The sequence below is a fragment of the Rhinolophus sinicus genome, chromosome 1 (assembly GCF_057876585.1).
Source record: "Rhinolophus sinicus isolate RSI-liver-muscle chromosome 1, RSI-T2T, whole genome shotgun sequence".
NCBI lineage: Eukaryota > Metazoa > Chordata > Mammalia > Chiroptera > Rhinolophidae > Rhinolophus > Rhinolophus sinicus.
In genome coordinates this window covers 198,421,748-198,444,388 of record NC_142501.1, presented here as the reverse complement: position 1 = coordinate 198,444,388, position 22,641 = coordinate 198,421,748, and the positions used below count along the sequence as shown (strand labels likewise).

The 22,641-nt window shown below is 45.5% G+C and overlaps 1 long non-coding RNA gene across 1 annotated transcript in view; it reads left to right on the top strand.

The window, feature by feature from the left end:
- The first annotated feature begins 15,008 nt into the window (after positions 1–15,008).
- LOC109453841 (uncharacterized) overlaps positions 15,009–22,641 on the top strand; it is a 34,921-nt gene continuing 27,288 nt past the window's right edge. The window contains exons 1-2 of the long non-coding RNA XR_016019090.1: positions 15,009–15,282; positions 19,619–19,832. This is a non-coding gene — a long non-coding RNA (uncharacterized LOC109453841). The remainder of the gene's footprint in view (positions 15,283–19,618; positions 19,833–22,641) is intronic.

The window sequence follows — 22,641 nt, the reverse complement described above, 5'->3', positions numbered from 1 at the left end:
ATTTCTTTAAAAAATGCCATTGGGATTTTGATGGGGATTGCATTGAATCTGTATATTGCTTTGGGTAATATGGCCATTTTAACTATGTTGATTCTTCCAATCCATGAGCACGGAATGTCTTTCCATTTCTTTGTGTCTTCTTCAATTTCTTTGAAAAATGTCTTGCAGTTTTCAGCATATAGGTCCTTCACATCCTTGGTTAAGTTTATTCCTAGGCATTTTATTCTTTTTGCTGCAATTGCAAAAGGAATTGCTTTTTGTATTTCTTTTTCTGAGATTTCATTGTTAGTATATAGGAATGCAATGGACTTTTGTACGTTGATTTTGTAGCCAGCAACTTTACTGTATTCATTGATTGTTTCTAATAGCTTTTTGGTGGAGTCTTTAGGGTTTTCTATATATAGCAAAATGTCATCTGCAAAGAGTGATAATTTAACTTCTTCATTCCCAATTTGGATGCCTTTATTTCTTTCTCTTGCCTGATTGTTCTGGCAAGGACTTCCAACACTGTGTTGAAAAGCAGAGGTGATAGGGGACAGCCCTGTCATGTTCCTGAACGTAGAGCAAAGGGCTTCAGTTTTTCACCATTAATTATGAGATTAGCTGAGGGCTTGTCATATATGGCCTTTATTATGTTAAGGTATTTTCCTTCTATACCTATTTTATTAAGAGTTTTAATCATAAATGGATGTTGTATCTTGTCAAATGCTTTTTATGCATTAATTGATATAATCATATGATTTTTGTCCTTTCTTTTGTTTCTGTGATGTATCACATTGATGGATTTGCGGATGTTGAACCATCCTTGTGCCCCGGGGATGAACCCCACTTTGTCGTGATGAATAATCTTTTTAATGCATTGTTGTATTCGATTTGCTAGAATTTTATTTAGGATTTTTGCATCTGTATTCATCAGAGATATTGGTCTGTAGTTTTCTTTTTTTGTGTTGTCCTTACCAGATTTTGGTATCAGGGTAATGTTGGTCTCATAAAATGAGTTAGGGAGTACTGTCTCTTCTTCAATTTTTTGGAAGAGTTTGAGCAGGATTGGTATTAGATCCTCTTTGAAGGTTTGGTAGTATTCACTAGTGAAACCATCTGGTCCCGGACTTTTGCTTTTGGGAAGGTTTTGGATGACTGATTCAATTTCGTTACTGGTGATCGGTCTGTTTAGATTTTCCAGTTCTTCATGGTTCAGCCTTGGAAGGCTATATGTTTCTAAGAACTTGTCCATTTCTTCTAGGTTGTTGAATTTGGTGGCATATAGTCCTTCATAGTATTCTTGGATGATCCTTTGTATTTCTGTGGTGTCTGTGATAACTTCCCCTTTTACGTTTCTGATTTTGTTAATCAGTGTCTTCTCTCTTTTTATCTTAGTAAGTCTAGCCAAGGGTTTGTCAATTTTGTTAATCTTTTCAAAGAACCAGCTCTTTGTCATATTAATTTTTTCTATTGTCTTTTTGTTCTCTATTTCATTTAGTTCTGCTCTAATTTTTGTTATTTCCTTTCTTCTGCTGACCTTGGGTTTTACTTGTTCTTCTTTTTCTAGTTCTTTAAGGTGTAGCATGAGGTTATTTATTTGGGAGTTTTCTTGTTTCTTGAGATAGGCCTGTAATGAGATAAATTTCCCTCTTAAAACTGCTTTCGCTGCATCCCAAAAATTTTGGTAGGATGTATTTTCATTGTCATTTGTTTCTATGTATCTTTTGATCTCTCCTCTAATTTCTTCTTTGACCCAGTCCTTCTTTAAAAGTATGTTATTTAATCTCCATATATTTGTGTTTTTTCCCTCTTTCTTTTTACAGTTGATATCCAATTTCAAAGCCTTGTGATCAGAGAATATGCATGGTATGATTTCAATCTTCTTAAATTTGTTGAGACTGATTTTATGTCCCAATATATGGTCTATCCTTGAGAATGTTCCATGTACACTAGAAAAGAATGTGTAGTCTGATGTTTTAGGATGAAGTGCTCTATAGATGTCAATTATGTCCATTTCTTCTAATGTGTCATTTAGGGCTACTATTTCGTTATTTATTTTCTGTTTGGATGATCTATCCATAGCTGTCAATGATGTATTTAAGTCCCCTAGTATAATTGTGTTTTGGTCAATTTCTCCCTTTAGTTCTGTTAGTAGTTGCTTGGTATATTTCGGTGCTCCCTGATTGGGGGCATAAATATTGATGACTGTTATGTCTTCTTGTTGTACAGTCCCCTTCACCATTATGAAATGTCCATCTTTGTCTCTTGTTATCTTTTTCACCCTGAAGTCTGTTTCATCTGATATCATTATGGCTACACCTGATTTTCTCTGGATACCATTTGCTTGGAGTGTCAATTTCTACCCTTTCACTTCGAGTCTATGCTGGTCCTTGTAGCTAAGATGTGTCTCTTGGAGACAGCGTATTGTTGGGTTTAGTTTTTTGATCCAATCTGCTACTCTGTGCCTGTTTATTGGTGAGTTCAGTCCATTTACATTTAGGGTGATTATTGATATGTGAGGATATCCTGTCATTCTATCTTTAGTTTTCTGGTAAGGCTGTGTCTCCATTGTTTCTTTGCCTTTTTGTTGTTGTCTATTATTTCTGTGTGGTGGTATTCTATGATGTTTCCCTCTGTATCTTCTTTTATTACAGTATATATTTCAGTTCTGGATTTTTTTTATTGGTTACCCTTAAGTTTATGTAAAAGAAAGTTTGATATTTAGAGTATTCTATTTTCTTCAGCACGCTTACTTTCTCCATTCCCATATTCTGGTTACTCTCCCCCTTTTTATGTTTTGGTTGCCACAAATTGTCCCTGTTGATGGTGGTCGAATAGCCTCCTTTGGTATTTCTTGTAGTGCATGTCGTGTATTAGAAAATTCCCTCAGCTTCTGTATGTCTGGAAAGGTCTTTATTCCTCCTTCATATCTAAAGGATATCTTTGCTGGATATATTATTCTTGGCTCATAATTTCTCTCTTTCAATAGTTTGAATATTTGATTCCACTCCCTCTTGGCTTGTAGAGTTTCTGCTGAAAAATCTGATGATAATCTAACGGGCTTTCCTTTGTAGGTTACCGTCTTCTTTTCCCTGGCTGCCTTGAGGATTCTTTCTTTGTCATTGATTTTAGACAGCATCAATACAATGTGCCTTGGAGAAAGCCTGTTGGGATTGAGGTAATTAGGTGTTCTATTTGCTTCTTGGATTCGAGGATCCAGTTCTGTCCACAACTTTGGGAAGTTCTCATCAACAATTTGTTTGAACAAATTCTCTGTTCCCTTCTCTCTTTCTTCTCCTTCTGGTATGCCCATTATTCTTATATTGCTCTTTCTGATGGAGTCAGAAAGTTCTTGTAAAGTTCTTTCATTTCTTTTAAGTCTCAAGTCTCTTTCTTCTTCCATCTGTGTAATTTCCAGGTTTCTAGCTTCGATGTCACTGATTCTTTTCTCCATCTGGTCAGCTCTACTACCTACACTGGTTATTTCATTCTTGATTTCTTCTATTGAGTTCTTAATCTCCAGAAATTCTATTTGGTTCTTTTTTAAAATTTCAATCTCTTTTGTAAAATGCTCATGTTGTTCTTTGATTGTGTTTCTGAGTTCATTAAACTGCCTTGCTGTGTTTTCTTGCATTTCGTTGAGTTTTTTCAGAACTGCAATCTTGAATTCTCTGTCATTTAAGTCACATATTTCCATATCTTTAAGTTCCTTTTCTGGAGACTTTTCACTTTCTTTCTGAGCTGTCTTGTTGCCTTAATTATTCATGGCATTTACTGATTTATTATTTTTCTTCCTAGACATCTACTGGAGTGGGTGCTGCAACAGGTTGATAGGAAGAGGTCTTTCTTTTGTTTTCCAGTACTTGTTGGTAGGTAGGATGTTTTGTTTTCTCTCCGACTGCAGCCTTTTTTTCCTCTCTCACACGGTAGTGCTACGTTTTCTCTGCACTATTCCAGCTTCTCGTACAATGGGGGGATTCCCTGGGAGATGGGCTTTGCCTCTGTTAATAGTTCGCCTGGTTCACAGGGCGGGTGCAGTGTCCCAGTGGGTATGCAGAGAGCTTTTGAAGTTCCAAAGCTCTTCCTGCACCAGATTCAGAGCCCGTATGTTTCAGCAGTTCAGTTTACTCCTGCAGGGATCTGCCCAGATAGGTGGGGCCAGGGGTGGGGTGAGTTGTGAGAGGTGGCCCAGAGCAATGGCGGCGACCACCACCACAGCCAGTCCTCAGCTCCCTCACCTTTGCTGGAATTAGTTGGGCTGCGAATCTGTGTCTGCGGTCCACAGTTCTCAGAACAGCAAATATTCTGTTCTTTTGATCTGACAGTGCTACTGTTCTGTTTCTAGCACCGGGCAGGTGGGGGCGGGGCGAGCTCTGGGAGGGTAGGGAGGGGGTGGCTAGTCTCAGTGCCTAAAGTTTCCATTCTCTGCTTGGCAGTGAGGGCTTAAACCACTGTTTTCAGCCTTCTTCCCTCAGTCTTTTCTCTGAGGTCTCTGCCGTGAGCATTGGGTTCAGCCGTGTTATATGCTGCCCCCTCAGCCCTTGGGCCATAGGCGGAGCCCTAGCAGTCCGAGTCCTTCTCTCTCCCACAGCTGCAGTAGTTCCGGGATTCAGCGAGCTCGGAGCACTGAGCTAGGTCTGCGTCCTGCGCCCGTGTGGCTCAGTCTCCGCACTTCTCCCTTCCCTCCTCCCCCACTCGCGAGATTCGCCCACCTTTAGGTGAATTCAGTAGTGGGCCTCTTCGTCTTGGCTGTCTGCTGTGCAGGGAGTCCTTTGTGGAGTTATTGTTGTTCGATTAGTTGTAAAGTCCAGGGGAGCTTTACAGAGGCTCACCTCACGCCTCCATTTTGGTGACGTCCATACCACCATTTATTGATCTATCCTTGGATGGGCTTTGAGTTGTTTCTAGTTTGGGGCTATTAGGAATAAAATTGCTATGATTCTTGTACATGTATTTTGGTTAACATATGGAAGTATTTCTATTGGTGTATACCTAGGAATGGGTTATAAAGTGTATGCTATCAGTGTTTCAAAGTGGTTGTACCAGTTTACACTTGCACCGGCAGTAGGTGAGTGTTCCAGTTGCACCATCTCTTTGCCAGGGTTCAGTGTTACCTGTCTGTTTCATTTTAGCCATTCTGTTTGGTGTGTAGTGGCATCACCTTGTGGTTTCATTTGCATTTCCATATGACATGAAATTGAACTCCTTGTCATATGTTTATTGGCCATTTATAAACCTTTTGTGAAGAGCCTGTTCTAGGGTCTTGCCTTAGGGAGTAAGACGGGGAAGAATGTCAGGGATGTGCCAAGGTAAAGCAGGGAGACCTTGGGGGCCACCATTTTATTGAAAACTTTTGGTATCGGCAACTCCAGGGTCACTGGGTAACAATACCTTGTTTCTGAGATGTCCATAGCTGCAAAACTCCTTTTTATGACATATTGCGTGCCAAGAGGCTCTCTCTGTCTCTCAAGTGAGCTGGAATACATAAGAAATACTATAGCTTATTAGGAACTGTGTCCCATCCTGACTCCTGGAAAGGCTGTTGTTTGTCCCAGGCCGTTGGAATTCCTAGCCCCATCACCAGTATCTGGCAGGGTTGACTCTACAATACCCTCTAAGCCACAGGCCATAGCACTACTGAACCTATATGAATCAGCCCCTCATGGCCCAGTAGTTGGTTACAGGCAGCATAATCCTCTCCACTTATACTGAATCTCATTTAAGTACCTTTCCCACATGGCAATGTTTATAAAAATGATTAAATTCAATGCCTCTCTTCTTCTCAGTATTTCGAATTAACCAGATAATTTCCCCCTTTCGAGTCTGCTACAGTATAGATGGAAAAGCTTCCAGTGGTATGTCTCAGTGTGATTTTGAGGAAGTCACTTTACCTTTTTGCCACTCAATCTGCTCACCTATCAAGTGGGTATATCCATCTCACAAGGATAGGAATCAGTCAGATAATTTATGCAAAAGCAAACCATGAACCTTAGGTTACTGGACAAGTATAAATTATTATTTATAAGTTTGGGCTTGATATATTTGGTCATGCAAACCTACGAGAGGGCACCTTGGCAAAGGGTAGGCCTTGGGGGCCAAAGGCCAGGGACCAGGGGGAAGGAGGTAAGAGTGACATAAAGCAGACTCTGGAAAGCCAGTGACCAAATTTCCATTCCTGGCTGGCTTGCAGCAGAAGCAGGAGGCTGAATAAACTGATAGAAATTCTTCTGACCCCTGGAGGGAGGCATAAATTGGGTTGAGTGTCTGGTATTTAGCTAAACCCTCAAGGTGTCTGCAGCTTTCGTTTCATACTTGTAGGTCTGAGAGAAGCACTAAGCCTGATGTTACTTCTCATGCCTTTTAAAGACCGTCTTCTCCAGGGTCATCAGCACCACCATCATCACCTTAACCCGGGCCCTTTCCACCTGCCCAACATCTTGTTATCTCCTTGCTCTTTCAGGAGTGAAGAAATTGTCTTTAAAAGTCATGGTTTACAAGGAAAATACAGTTTCCTAGCAATCCAGAGACCTGGGTCTGCCAACCAGGACATCTTTTTCCTGTAGTAAAATTAGGTGAGATGCCAACTTTTGAACTGTAAGTTGGCTGGTCCACCCATGTCCTGCAGAAGGACCGACTCACTTGGAGGTAAATGGCGGGGCCAGGCTCTGAAGGAGTTTCCGTCGCTGCATTTGATTTCTGCAGAAGGGAGCACCAAGGCCATGGTAAGAGTCCGGCTTGAGAAATAATCTGTTTATTTTTGGAGTTTCTGATGAGGCCATAAACGGGGGTGGGGGGGAGGGAAGCTAAAAAGGCTGTTCAATAAATCCGCTTTACTGATACTAACGTTACTAGTAGCTTCTTTGGGAAATTCCAACTTGGGCAACTTCAAATTGCTTCCGGTGGCACTGTAGAGGGAAGAGTGGGGGGCCTGTCAATCAGCAAGAGGTGATGAGGACACCACGAGGGCCAGTGTGACTGGCAGGACACAGGAGGCAGGCAACAAGCAGTCAGGCGTAAAGCAAGAGTTGAGTGTCCGTGCTGTTTCACTTGGATTATCCTGTTTAATTCTTGCAGCTGCCCTCAGGCATAGGTTTTATTATTATTCCTCCATAACAAATGAGGAAACTGAGGCTTATTGAAGTTAAAGAAACAGAAGCACAGCACTCACAACTCTGTGAATATAATTAATGCCACTGAGTTGAATGCTTGAAAATGGTTAAAATGGCAACTTTTATGTTACATACATACTCATCTATGTGGGGGGGGGGGGGGTGCCAAAAAAAAAATGTATCCAAGTGGACGCTTTGGTCAACGTTGCTCAAGCAGTAGTTCGCCGTAATCAGAATTATCTGAACACTGATGGTAACCACTTTGAGCACCTCTTGTAATTACAGAAGTCAAATGTGACTTGTATTCATCTTTTGTTATCGGTATATATTGAGTATTACAATTTTAATACAGTTTTCCTTTCTTAAAATGTGTACGAGTGCACATTTTGTTTGATACTGGGTGTGTGTGTGTGTGTGTATGTGTTTGCAATTAAAAAAAATTTTTAAAGAAAAATTGTAGCTAGCAAATAAAACCCCCGCACTGTGAGGCAGCCAGATTTCAGGCTCAGGGAGAATGAATCCAGGCCTGAACTCCTCAGCACTGCGCTTTGTGTAAGAACTGGACTTGACACTTGGCATGAGTTTGGAGGGTGGGTCATCTAAGAAGTGTTTCTGTCAATCGATGAACATCTGGAATTTTATGGATATGCACCACAGTCCAGATTCCCAGATCAGAAAGTCATGGCTCGCCCTCGCTGTTTTCCTTTTTATTGATCCACTGTATCCCATCTGGATTATGCGTAGAAAATATTACCTGCGTTTCATGCCCTGTTCCCCCCATTCATAGTGCCACCATCTGGTTGCGGCAGGCCAGAACTGCCAGCGGTCACCTCAGGGGCCTTCCAGGCTCCCAGCTCTTCTCCAAACCGTACTTACTGTAATAAAATCTTGGGGTCATAGTGGACCTCTTCACTTAGAAGCTTAGCGCTTAACTCAGTTCCCTAAGTCTGATGGGGACACCAGAGTGATTCGTCTAACCAACACACTGGTGGGCTTTTCTCAACACTGTCCAAAGGCTTCTTTTCTGATTCAGAGTGAAAGACAAAGCCCTAAGTCACCAGCCCCTGAGTGAATCTGTCTCCTATCCCCCACACCCACACCCACTTACTCATCTTCTTCCCCTTCACTCACTCAGCGCCAGCCTCCCTCCTGTGCTTGGAACTAGCCAGGCACACTCCCCTCAGACTGTCGGGATGGCTCCCTGCTTCTTCCACTCGCTGTTCAATTTGACATCCTGCTTAAAACCTTCCCCAGGCACTCTGACCTCCCTTACTCCGCTATCCCCCCCAACCCCCCCAAGGCACATATCACATAATGATATTCTGAATCTAAGTGGGATTCCTGTCTCTAGTGAGGACGAGGACTTCCCCTGTTTTGTTCACTGATGTGTCCCAACCCCGACACATAGGGGCTGAGTAAACATTTGTTGAATGAATGAATAACTATTTTCCCAATTTTCCAAGGAAAACCTGGGGTTGTATCATTTCCTTCTTCTTGCCTCTGCTGCCATTTGATTCTCAGTGAATCTTAAAGCTAATTAGGGCAGAAGTGGAAGAAGCTGTAGCCTGTGAGTTTCAACCTGACCTTGGGTGCAGATGACAGCCAACGCCTCTTGCCCGCGCTGAGTAGCAGAGGAAGAAATGGTGTCTCCAAGCCTGGCGCCTTTGCCCAGTGCCCTCAGCCTAGTTCTGGCTCTGGCCTTTCCAAGGAGCTGAGCAGATGAGACAGGAGCTGAGGCAGAGCGTGCAGGAGGAGCCCACGTGGAGGAGGAGCCCACGGGGAGGAGGAGCCCACGTGGAGGAGGAGCCCACGTGGAGGAGGAGCCCACGTGGAGGAGGAGCCCACGTGGAGGAGGAGCCCACGTGGGAGGAGCCCACGGGGAGGAGGAGCCCACGTGGAGGAGGAGCCCACGTGGAGGAGGAGCCCACGTGGAGGAGGAGCCCACGTGGAGGAGGAGCCCACGTGGAGGAGGAGCCCACGTGGAGGAGGAGCCCACGTCTCAGTGGGCATGGAGGCAGGAGGACCAAGACTCAGGCACGAGGGGGATTTTTTCTTTTTTTTTTAAAGAAAAATTAGTTTCTGTTTCTCCCATCTTTAACTTCTCCGGCTCTGGCCACGTTTTCCAACCCAACCCTGCTCTAGCAAGGGCGCGATAAGAGCCGAAACGAACACCTTCATTTTGGTGGCTGGGCATTTCGATCAAGCTGGGTGTTACCACCATCTTGTCTCACCTGGCCATGGATTTGGACTTCCGCATCACCTTTCTCCTGCGTGTTGCCAGCTGCTCTCGAGCTGCCATTGGCTCCTTTGCCAAGGAGGAAGTTTGCACCCTGGGCGTCCATCCCCTTGGCTGCATGCAAATCCTGAGGTCTGGGCTCCGGCTGAGAGGTAAATGGCGGGACCTCTTTTCCAGCTGGCTTATACTGCCTGTCTCACAGAGCTGTCATTTCTGTAAGTTATAACACTGTGCCCCACGCACACATGCTTTTAGCAGAAATCCTAAAGGCTCTAAAACTAAAAGTTGTTGTTTATTCTGAGAACTGATTTTGCATGAAAAAATGACTGAATTTGGTGATAAAACCTCATCTGAGCTGAGCCTAGTAATAGTTCTTTATTTAGCCCTCTAAGCATAAATATTAGTCTGTTTTGCTGCAGAAATATACATATATTTAATTGTATCATGTTACGTTAATACAAGGTGTGACAATTAAGTTTGTGAACTTGTTGCAACGATGTTGCTAACCTTTTTTTTTTTTTTATGTCAGAGGGATTATTCATTACGAATTTGTACCACCAACTGGACAAACAGTTAACCAAGTTTACCATTTGGAAGTGCTGAAAAGGCTGCATGAAAAAGTTAGACGACCTGAGCTTTTCGCCAACAAATCGTGGCTCTTGCATCACGACAATGCACCAGTTCACAAGGCACTGTCTGTGAGGGAGTTTTCAGCCAGTAAACAAATAACTATATTGGAACACCCTCCCTACTCACCTAATCTGGCTCTCAATGACTCTTTCACGAAGATCAAGGAAATATTGAAAGGAAGACATTTTTATGACATTCAGGACATCAAGGGAAATGTGTCGACAGCTCTGATGGCCATTCCAGAAAAAAGAGTTCCAAAATTGCTTTGAAGGGTGGACTAGGTGCTCGCATCCGTGCATAGCTTCCCAAGGGGAGTACTTTGAAAGTGACCATAGTGATATTCAGCAATGAGGTATGTAGCACTTTCTCTAAGATGAGATTGTGAACTTAATTGTCAGATCTCACACGTTCAGTTGTTGTGTGCTGTCCCAGCTCCCCCAGGTGTGTCACAGACCATGCCACACTACACTGCAGGAACAATCTTAGATCCTTCTGGATTTCGACCCACAGCTGGCCCAGGGTTTGGATTATGGGACATGGCTCTGCGTGTGTCCTATGACAGGAGACAGTGGAGAGTAATGCCTCTCAGAATCAGACAGCCTGGTTTGTTAGCTGCATAACCTTAGCAAGCCTTGTAACCTAGACACTCTGTTTCTTCATCTGTAAAATGGCAGCCATGACAGTGCTCTCACAGCACTGTGAAGAGATGTGCCCCTGGCTATCTCGCTGCCGCCTGCATCTCCCGTCACCTCCTTGCGGGTCCCTCTTCTTGGACCCATTCCCCCCTCAGATGTCTCCAAGCCTGGCTCCCACCACCACATGTTCATATGTCCACTGTGCCCAGAAGTTGCCTCCCCAGGAGGCCTCTGGATCCTATGGGTGAGATATTGGTCTCCCCCACCCCACTCATGCCTTCTCCCGTTCTCCCACTTCGCTTCTGCACCCAACATGTGTCTCCACCTGCAGTTACCTGATGTGACTACTTGTTTACTGTAAACATCCTGCCTCCCCCAGTAGAATGGAAGGCCCCCCAGGGCAGGGTTTCTTGGCCTGACTGATAGGCTCCTGGCCAGCATGTATAGCGGCCCCCTTCTTGCACGGGGGCGGGGGGGGGGCACGCAGTAGGGCGGTAGCAACCTTTGCAAAGGCGCCCACATGGCACACAGTGATGAATGAATGACCTCAAGACCGGGACAGGCTCGCCCACCTTCCCACATTCACAGGGCTGTGTCTTGTCTTCCCTGAATGCCACAGGGAGTTACCGAGTTCTCATTTATTTTTAGAAGGGGTTGGAGGAGGCAGAGGAGAATGCATGTGTGTGGGAGTGGGGAGTTCCGATGTGGTAAAATGAAAGATGATTTTGGTTTTTCTTGTCAGGACGCAAGGCCAAGCTGACTGATATTTTCTTAAATGCCTTTTCAGTGTGGATTTCAGGAAGTAACTCGGAGCAGTATTATTCTCTGCCCACACTGAAATTCTTGAAACCCTAGTTGGTTTCTGCTTTTGGCAAAGGCAGCCAACACCCCCCAGAAGCCTCCTGAGGGTATAAGATAAGCTGAGGGCTCTGAGGAAAACCAAGCCTTCTGGGTGTGACAGTTACTAGAAAAGCCATTGCTTCTGGCCTGTGTCCTCAGGTTTCCTGGTACCTGGGAGGGGGACGGGTTCCCAGGGGAGGAAGACAGTGTTTTCCCGGTCCTTTCGCGGTGTTTGCTCAAAGCCTCTCAGGGATGAAGCAGAAGTCAGTCAAGGGTTCTTGGGAGCTGCCTGAGTATCAGAGGATCCTCAAAACAGACCAAAGCAAACACTGGACCTCACAGCAGTGCTCTCGCTGAGATTCCAGGGCAGTGGGGTGAGGACCAAGAGTGTCTCTCCAGAGCTGAGAGGGTGGGGTTTTCAAGCAGGTTGGAAGTGTTTCGGGACACGAGAGTGAGGTTAGTCAATTAAAGGACTGATTGGAAATATTGAGCCCAATGGTCCCAGAATGAAATTCATGAAATATTAGAGGCCTCGAGAGTTGATGCCCGACGACAGCAAGCAGAATAGCATAGCACGTAACCCTGCAATACTCCTCTCCTCTTCCCTCTCCCTCCTTCTTTTCTTCTCTCTCTCCCTCCTTCCCTCTGTTTTCCCTCCCTCTCTCTTCCCTCCTTCCTCTTTTCTCCTCCTCCTCCTCCCCTTCCTCCATTCCTCTTCTCTTCTAAATGGCCCGTGAGCCACAGACCCAGTGCTGGGTGCCAGGGACAGAGGATAAACAGCCCCACCCCAGGAGCCCAGAGCACTTCAGAATTTCAATCTCACATGACCGACCCAGTGCCCAACAAGGTTAGTGACAGGTCACCGGAGGGGACAGTTGTCTGCTGGGCTTGACAGAGGGGTCATTCACAGGGGGACCTCTGTGTAAAGGGGGAAAACCCCACATTGCTGGTCTCACTGGATTGCTAACTCACCTTGGATGGTCACAGCAGGAGGATTTCCGAGGAGGAAAATCACCTCAGAGCAACATGCGAAGGTTCTCTGGCGTAGAGTCGTGCCCCTGTCTGCTGGGTGGCCTTGTAGCCTCTTTGCTCTCCTTGAAGGAAGTAACTCTTGGCCCATTAATGGACCTGAGGTCTCCCCAGTCTCTCCAAAAGAGGGAGTTTGGGGGAGGAGGAAGAGATGGCCAGGAGGTCAGGAGAGTGTCCCCGTCTCCAGTATCCAAAATACATCTTCTCCTCCCAGAACAGGTGTCAGTGGGGGGAGGGGCAGAGCTCTGAGAGGACACAAGGAATTACCAGGCCAACCTCTCGAGTCCCTCCTGGTGGGGTGGCTGGTTTGGCTCAGCATGGCATCTGGGCACGGGGGAGCCCCCAAACTCTAACCTTGGGTTTGAACTTGTGGGATCAAAAAGATGGCTTGGTTTCTTGGTGAGGACTGCTTTAGAAAGATCAAAGCTATGTGGGTTTGCTAAGAAGAAAGATGAGTATTTTCCGAAGAAGCTTTGTCAGAGAAAAGGAGAGGGACAGGGAGAGGGAGAAGAGCAGTGGCGGAGACACGGGAAGAAGTCGCGCCCTCTAGGGGTCAGCAGTGGTAACAGCATTAACCCGGCGCAATTACTGAGAAGGGGATTAATTACTGAGCAATTACCGAGAAGCTGGAGAAAAGTACAGCAAGAGCTGCGAATGTTGGCTGGTTTCTCCTCCTGGGAGCCCCGCCCCTATCCATGCCCCCACCATGGCTTCCTTGACAATTGGCTCCTCTGCCCTAACTCCTCTGTTCCACAATATATTTTACTGGGTTGGTGCAAAAGTAATTGCAGTTTAAAAGGTTAAAAAAATTTGCAAAAAACACGCAGTTACTTTTGCACCAACCTAATAACAAGCGCTCCTGTGCATCAGACCCGGAATCTATTACCAACAGTAACCCATTTAATTCTCCCAACAACCCTGTGAAGTCAGAACTATTGTTAGCTTTGTTTTTGCAGAAGAAACAAAGGCACAGAGAGAGGTTCAGTGACTTGTCCCAGAAGACACAGTAAGTAGAGACGCTGTGATGTCCTCCAACTGTAGAGTCTGGGCCGCTGACCATTTTGTGGGTGGCCCCTTGGCCTCTGGTTTCCCCACATCTCACCATTTTCCTTCTCTTCCCTAGAGTTAGAGTTGCCAAAGCCCTTTACTACTTCATAGCCTTCATCTCACTTGGTGCTCTGTGAAGTAGGCAGACAGGCGGCATTGTCACCTCCTGTTCACAGAGGGGGAGCTGCAGGCTCCCGGAGGGACCGTGAGGTCCCCAGTGCTGCACAGCTGGGAAGCCCAGCAGCTGGAGTTTAAGTTGGGTCCCCCTGCTCCACGCCGCCCGTCTCCCTGGGCCCTCTGGGTCGTAACTCCCAGCAGTGGATCCTCCCCACAGCAAGCGTCTGCTTGTCTTACTTTACAGTCCTCTGCCCTGTGTTCATAATCTTCACACGGCACTTGCCTGAGGCCCCCAGTCCCACCCTCTGAAGCAGTCCCCATTTTACCTATCACCCGTGTCCTGTTTGCTCCCTCCCAGCCCTGACATATCTGTTCCTGGCCTATTTCCTCCTTTACAAAGCTCTGAGCAGGCTGTGTTGACATTTCCTTACTCCCTGCCTGGCGGACAGACCCGTATTCACGGCCACGGTGCATTTTGGGGGAGGGAGATGGGCACCTTCCGAAAATATATCTGAGCTCATCCTCGCTCAAACTTTTTTGTACATAAGAGGCCCATGAGATGTCTATTAAAATTCAGATTCCTGGGCCCCAGATATTGAGTCGATTGTCTTGGAGACATTTTACACAATTGTCTGAAGTGATTCTGGTCTGAGGGATACCACAGATTGAGAACCGTTGCTCCCAACTGTGTATTGTAGTGTGGATTTGGGCACAATGCTGGGCCTCCAGGGGAATACCCCAGGGGACCCCTCAAGTCAAAGCCCTGATAGTTGCAACAGAAGTTGGAGCTGTGGTGGGAGATGGGTGGGGTGGCCAGTGGTGGGGCTGGGCATTTCCGGAAGTAGAGTAGCCAGTACCCTTTGGCCTAAGTGACAGTGTGTGGACAGGCTGCTGACTGATGGAGGGTGTATCCTAGGGACAAAGTACCACAAACAAAGTAGCATCACAACAGAAATGTATTCTGTCTCATAGGAGGTTAACAGTCTGAAATCAAGATGTCAGCGGGGTCGTGCTCCCTCCTAAGCTTGTAGGGAAGACTCTTTCCTTGTCTCTTGTAGCTTCTAGGATTGTTTGCTGTCAATCCTTGGCATGCCTTTGCTTATTGATGCACCACTCCAGTCTCTCTTTGTTGTCATGTGGCTGTCCTCTCCCTGTGTCTCACTCTTCTTCTAAGGACACCAGTCTTGTTAGATTTAATGCCCCTTCTACTCCAGTACGAATTCATCTTAACTTGCAACTAATTACAGCTGTAAAGACTCTACTTCCAAATAAGGTCACATTCTCAGGTACCAATTAGGGGTTAGGACTCCAACATATCTTATTTTTTATTTGGGTGGGGGTGGAGTTCAACCCTTAGCAGAGGGGATAATTTTGATTCTTTTACTTGGGATGTGTATGTGTATAAGAATCTTCTCCTTGCTCACAGATGGAGAGCAAATGGCATTAAATAGCATAAAATGTCACTTTATGTACATAGCATTAAGGCTTGGCTTTTACAAAAAGATCTGGGTTACTATTCACAGATCTAAAGAGCATTACTGCTGACAAAGAACTGCCCCAGAGTGGATGGATGAAAACAGGAGCCGGAGTGGCAGGTGTCAGTTACATAGAGGCCTGGGTCACCTAAAGGATGGAAGATGAGGAAGACATACAGAAGGTGATTTCAGATGTTCCTAGACAGGGACTCAAAACCCCCTCCTTTATTCTCACTAACCCCCCCAAGGCACTGGACGTAGCTAGGAAAAGGTCTGGTTCCCAGCTCTGTTGTGTTCCTTGCTTTGTTCAGATTATGCAAACTCTGTGACGTTGGACGAATTACTTAAACTTTCTAGGCTGCAGGTTTACTTGGGAGTTTCATCGTAAGTGGGAAAAATAAAACATGAAACGTAATCTGTGTGGCTTCCATGAGAAGTAAAAGCAATAAAGTGATACAGGAGGACGTTGCTTCGTAGGCACCGAGAATGACTTGTTTTCCCTTCCCCCTCCTCCCTCTTCCTCCTTTCCTTCCAGGAGGAAATGGAAGACATGGGGATAATAATCTTAAGGCACTCCACCAAGTGGAAGGCCATTTTCTCTTTGGGAAATCTTGCCATGTTGATGTATGGTGAGTGGGCACCAACCGAATATATATTGATATGTACTAATGGTGGCAGCTAACAGGTGCCCCATACTTAGCTCTGACAGCTGTACCCACAACTCGTGTTGTGCTCCAAAACACTCTATGAGGTCATGGTATTGGTTTCCCCTTATGAGGAAACTGAGGCACACTTTTTTCATCCTTGTGTCCATTCAGTTATTGTGTGTTGGCTTTTAGTAGTTGAAGGAGGCAATGGCAGAATATGCCATGAGAAGGTGGCACCAGGATAGAGTTATACCCCTTGGCTAGCCCTGGCCCCAGCTCTCTGCATTTACCCAGAGGTTTCAACTCAAGAGTTAATGGTTCCAACATTTGCAAGGTACAGTCAAGAGTTATGGACTTCCTGCTCATTATTTTTGAGAATATTAATGCTATTAATTTTTAATAACTTAAGATTTAAAGTTATAAAGTAATATGGTACTTAAAGTAATATAAAGGTGATCTAATATAAAACTTGGTTTATAAGTGAAATCAGAGGGACAGGAACAGATCCCAGTTTCCTTTCAACCTCTCTCTTTGTTCTTTGTTAAGTTTCCTCAAGGTCCTTGATTGGGAATGAGCAGACACATATCCCAAAGGACAGCTTTAGAATAGACTGCTCCTTCTGGAGCCCTATGGATAGAAAAGTAACTCCACTGATATAAACATTTAGGTGCTTTGGGGTCTTCCAAATGCAGTGCAGAACAACTGATGTTGGCATAAATCTTGAACTATCCATGGACAAAGCCACTGGATGAGATAGAATCATCTCTTCCCACCCCCTTTTGTCCCAGGATTTGGTTGCCGTGGTGATAGGAGATTGGGGAGGAGATTGAGAACACATTGCAGTATGGGAACTTGAAGACCTCTGTGGAAGTGTGACAGCTTCTCTTGTCTGTCCTCCGTGGCCTGGGACATGCCTGACTCCAGCAATGGAGTGGGCATTATTTGGGCAGTAATAGCCCTCCATGTGGTTTGGCCGAGGGGGTTCCATGTTCCTTTAAGTTACCCCCTTGAAAACCAAAACACAGGAGTGGGTCCTGGCAGCTGGTTGGGCTGCACTGGTATTCCCTTTCTATTTTGACTTTTCAGTCTAATCGCCTTCTCTCCCCGCCTTGTTCCTCCCAGGTCCTATTTTTAGACTATTGTACCTTCTTTGTTCTGTCTGAAAGCTGAGCCCTCTGCCTCACCCCAGAAGATTACTGTGAGGTTTTTCCCTGTGGGAGTGTGTTGGTTTGCTCATGCCCATCACCCTCCCTACCTCTCCCGACTGCTGTTGCTGAGATTGGACAGTTATTTCTGCCCAGAGCTGGAGACTGAGTGGGGAGAGCTGATGGGCAGCTTAGCAGGCAGCTGGTCAGTGACAGCAGCAGGGTGGGTGTTCTGGGACTCCTTGGACCTCCTCCACTTTAAAGCGCATCCCTCATGGTAGACTCAGGTCAGGACTGGTTCTGCAGCTGCCTGAGAAGCCAGCCCAGCGTGAGGCCCGCCCACTGGTCTTTGACTTCCTGTCTCGCTCAGCTTTTTAATTAATCAAGGGAGGAAATGCTGATTGAAAAATGAAGGAGGGGGTTGGTTTAACCATGGATGGTTTTATTAGTCCTGTCCTCTTGTGAGGAAGTTGCAGACAGCATGCCTGCCAGCTGAGAATCACCGCCATCATCAGCAGTGATGATTAGTGCCATCTATGCATCAGGTCGTGTCCTAGATATTGTGGGGGATGCAGACCCGATCCCTGCCTCAGGGAGAAAACAGTGTAGCACAAAAGGTCACGTGCAAAAAGCACTGCAGATATGGAAAAGTCCTAACTAACGCTGAGAGTTAAAACTACAAAACTCTTCCAAGGAAACACAGGGGAAAACTTGACGACATTGGATTTGGCAGTTGTTTCTTGGCTATGACCCAAAAGCACAGATAACAACAAAAGAAGATAAACTGGGTAACATCAAAATTCAAAACTTAGGTATGTCAAAGGACACAATCAAAAGAGTGAAAAAGCAACCCATGGAATGGGAGAAAATATGTGTAAATTGCATATATGATAAGGGTTAATATGTAGAAGAGATAAAGAATTCCTACAAATCAACAACAACAAAAACCAGACAATCAGGTTAAAAAATGGTCGAAAGGTTTACATAGACATCTCCAAAAACATACAAATGGCCAATACGCCCATGAAAAGATGCCCAGTGTCACAAGTTAAGGCAGTGCAAACCCAAACCGTGATGTGGGACCACGTCACACCCATTAGTATGGCCACTGTCAAAAACCCCAGAAAGTAGTAAGTGCTTGTGAGGATATGGAGTAACTGGAACCCTTGTGCATTGTTGGTAGCAATGTAAAATGGTGCAGTCGCTATGGAACATAGTATGGTAGTTTCAGAAAATTAAAACTAGAATTACTATATGATCCAGCACTTCCAATTCTGGGTATATACCTAAAAACTTGAAAGCAGGGACTTGAAGAGATATTTGTACACCCGTGTCGATAGCAGCATTATTCACAAGTAGCCAAAAGGTGGAAGAAATCCAAGTGTCGATCAATGGATCAATAGATAAACAAAATGTGGTACATACATGGGATTTTATTCAGCCTTGAAAAGGAAGGACATTCTGACACATACTACAATATGAATGAACCTTGAGGACATTATGCTAAGTGAAATAAGCCAGTCATAAAAAGACATATTATACGAATCCAGTTACATGAAGTACGTAGAATAGTCAAATTCATAGAGACAGAAAGTAGAATGACAGTTGCCAGAAGGTAGGGGAAGAAGCGAATGGGGTGTTTTTGTTTAATTGGTATCGAGTTTCAGTTTTGCGAGACAAGCAGTTCTTGGAGATGGATAGTGGTGATGGTTGCACAAAAGTGTGAATGTATTTAATGCCATTCAACGGTACTCTTAAAAATGGATAAATTGGTAAATTTTATGTTATGTGAATTTTACCACAATTAAAGAAATAACTTCAATAGGTGGCCACTTGGCAGTCACTATAGGCAAGCTGCACATCAAGAACCGTAGGGGAGGTTTCTTCTGTCTGGGGAGGGGGAGTCATTCATTCATTCATTCATTCATTCATTCACCCTGCCAGTCAGCAAATATTGAGCACCTTCTGTGTACTAGACGCTGTGCTAGTGGCTGATGGTTCAACAGTGCATAACACAGCAGTCGCCTCTTCCTAGCACACTTCCCATTCCTGTTACCTGCTTTAGCTTTTCTTCTTGGCACTCATTATGACTTGACTTGTAATATTCTTATTTGATTAATTTTGTTATTGTCTGTCTCTTGGCTGCATGATGGCAGGGAGTTGGACTTTTTGTTAAGTGTAGTGTCCAGATGCCAGGCACATAGCAGGTGCTCAGTAAATACTTGCATGAATGAATCAAACATCTGTTGGGTGTTTTCTATGTACCAGACCCTGGAGATGTTAATCTATCAATGGAAGCTAGTCCCTGGCTCCAGGCTCCTGGTCCAGCCAGGAGACACAAGCAAGCATATATTTACAGCCCTGTCCCCTGAGTGCCAGGATACTGGTGAACACAGGGCGATCACCCAGCCCAGCCGCAGTGGGGCTGGGGAGTCTTCCTGGAGGAAAGTCAGCCCCCTGAACTTAGTTCTAAGGGATGTCCAGGTGAAGAAGAGGAAGGGTTTTCTAGGCAGAGGGAACAGCATGTGCAAAGGCCCAGAGGCCTTAAAGAGCATCGACCTTTAGGAGAACCCCCTTAGTTAGTGCATGGGAGCAATGAGGATGTTTGGGTCCTCAGAGGAGGCCCTGGCAGATCTTGAAGGACCTTGATTGCCTGCCAGAAGATCCCTGAGGGGTCGGGAGAGCTGTTCCTCTCATTGTCTCCTTTCCTGTTTCCTCTGTTCCAGGGTGGCAGATGGGAGACAGGGACTCGATTTATATTAAACCTGATTCCAGCTTGGTTGGGCCTGGAATTCCATCAGCGATGTTTAGACTCATCATAAATACCAACCTCACCGGGAAAGGAATGGAGACTGACATTGATCGAGCAGCGCTCCTTGGTGTCTGAAACTTGGCTTGTCTTAGCAATGAAATCCATACAAGCCCCTAAACGGCGAGTAGGTGAGTGCTGGTAACATGCCGTGTTGAAGGCCAGGAAAGTGGTGCTCAGCAGGGCTAGGTCATTGCTCAAAATCACAGCTGTGGCAGAGTCAGGATTTGAACTCAAGTCCCCCATTCCAAAGCCTGGGTGTTCTTGCAGCGTGAAGGATGGGCCTCCCTGTTTTTGGTTCTTGCTCATCCTGACTCCTCTGAGCCCTCCAACAGCTTATGCCACTTGATTCTCCTCACCCTGCAGAGCAGTGACAGTGACAGCACAACCTTATCTAAGCGTGGGGTGCAGACACCCACCCAGGGGCAGTTCTTTCCAAAGCCTCTTAAAAGACTGTAAACCATGGCTAGCGCTCGTCCTGAATTTCAGCATCTGGTCAGGCAGTGAAGAGGCCACCTGGGTTTTGCTGATAAAACCAGAAATCTGGCACCCAAACTGCAGCCTAGGGAAGAATTATTGTTTCTCTTGTGATGCTTGTGGGTCTTCTTCACCAGGGCTTGGCCAGGGAAAGGCTGCATCATGCACATGGCCTGCACTGAGAGCCATGAAGGCCTGGGTGGCCCCAGGGGCTCGGTGATTTGGAATAAGGGTAGTGGATGCAAATGAGCTTCAGACACTGACAATCCTGGCTATAATGAGGAGACAGAGGTCAGGGGTGGGGTATTTAAACCCAGAAGTATATGGGAAAGTAAGTCCCATCTTGACACCTGATGGAATGCTGAACCAGTCACCCTCACTGTTTGCTGCCCTCTCTTTTTGCTAATTTCTTGACCCATGTGCATCTTTGGAAACTCTCCACCTGTACCCCAGGAAAGGAAGGAGGGTTCCTGTGTCTGCATGAGTTATTTCTCTTCAGGGACTGTTGGTGTATACTCTTTATGCTTCCCATTGGGGTTTTTAGTCCCATTGGGGCTCTTCCCTTTCCCCCTTAGTTTTGGCTAAATTAGAAAATACACATAAGCAAATAAATGAATACAAATAAAAAGAAAGAAGATAAAAATGATCCACAACTGCCAGGGCTGTTTCTGAGCCCATAGTTCTAAGTCTGTATCTTTCCTTCCCTCTCACTCTCTCTTTCTTTTCTTCTTATTTTTCCTAAACAAATGGGAACGATTGGGTAAGTAGGTGGAGCAAGGGGACATCCCATCTTGCTTTTCACATGGTTACCAGCTCGGGTAATAGAAGCGAGGAAAGAGTATGGAGCCAAACTGAGTCTTGCCACTCACCGTAGGAACAAGAATAGTGTTTTGAAAGGACCTTTTCCCCTCTTTTAAAAAAGAAATCCTCGGAGGAGGGGATGGATTCATCAATGAAGGACAAGCTTACCTTGCCCTGGGAAATTAGGCAGGTTCCTTATGTTTAAAAAGGAGAAGCAGAACTTCTTGTCATTGTCTTAAACAAGAAAGAATACAACCACTTCAAATGCTTTTAACTACCTTCATGCATCTGTCCAGGAAGGTTGGGTGGAAGGAAATGGGAAAAGGGTTCATGAGTGGGAAACATGCAGTTTATCTATGGGGGCACCGTGCCAATTGAATGGAAAGGCTCTTGGTCCCAAGAAGAGTGTGTTAGTACCGGGAAGCCACTGGTCTGTGTCGCCAGACCTTAGACCTCTGACCCACCTGCACCACCTCGTGTCACCCACTATGTGTTAATTAGAACCTGCCATGTGCTCTGTAGACACTGTGCTGGGCTCCAGGAGACCCAGTGAAGTGACACATGGTCTCTGTCCTCAGGAACTGAAAACATGGCTTATTCATTGTCTTCATTCCACTCTCCCTCCCACCCCTTTTGTTTTGGGCCACCTATTATTATTTTAATTTAAAATGTGAACCACTATTCCTTCTGGGAGTTTTAAAATATTTTAATTAAATTTTTTAAACATGTTTTTTTTTTTTTTACAATAATATACAGAGCTTATGAAGTCAAATAGGGCTGCTTCATGTCCCTTCCATTATTAACAGAGGGAATTTAATCAAGGGAACGATTATGGAAGTGATGGGACAGCTAAGAAGCGAAGCAGGTTGGTGAGGCAACTTGAATTAGCAATATGAGGGTGCTGCTGCCACCCCCAGTCTGAAGAGACAGATGGGAGACAGTGCAGCTGGAGCCAGGGGCTGGGTAGCTCCAGCATCAGCTAGATCCCAGGCAGAGATGTGGCCACTTCCGGGGCTGCTGCCAGGATGGGAGGGAGGAGAGGGGGAGGGAAGCAAGAGGCAGAGGGGAGAAAGGGCTTTCTTCTCCAATGGCTTCTCTCTCCAATCGCCTACTGGTGTCTTCCATTGACTAAACTGGAGTTTTATACCATGGATAATACTGCATAGCTGTTTATGTATTGATATAGCTGTGCTTTATATTAAAATTAGGATTTTTTTCACCCCCTAGAACCAATGTTTGCCTGTTTGGAGGTTAGCTGGCCCCAGTTGAGAATGGATAGAAAATAGCAAGCTGGAAGTCAAGTGCAGTGGAGACCTGGGAAATAGCCCTCAGGGCTCAGCCCGGTTGTGGGATAGAGGAAAGCTCGGGAGGAATGGATGGCATCGTGCTCGTCTGAAACTATCTGTAGTCCATCCTGTCACTTTTTTGATTGTTTGACTGGATATGGGATCTGGGTTACAGGTAATTTCCCATCAGAAGTTTGAAGGCTTTGCCCGTTATCTTCTGGCTTCCGGTTCATCATTGAGAAGTCCCATGATTCAGGTCTGGCTCCAGTCGGGGTCCAGGGCAGGCCGCCCCAAGATACCCCACAGTGGTATATTGATTATTTCAAATTCCCTACAAATCAGCAGGAGCAGGAAGAGCTCTCTGACTCGCCTCTGC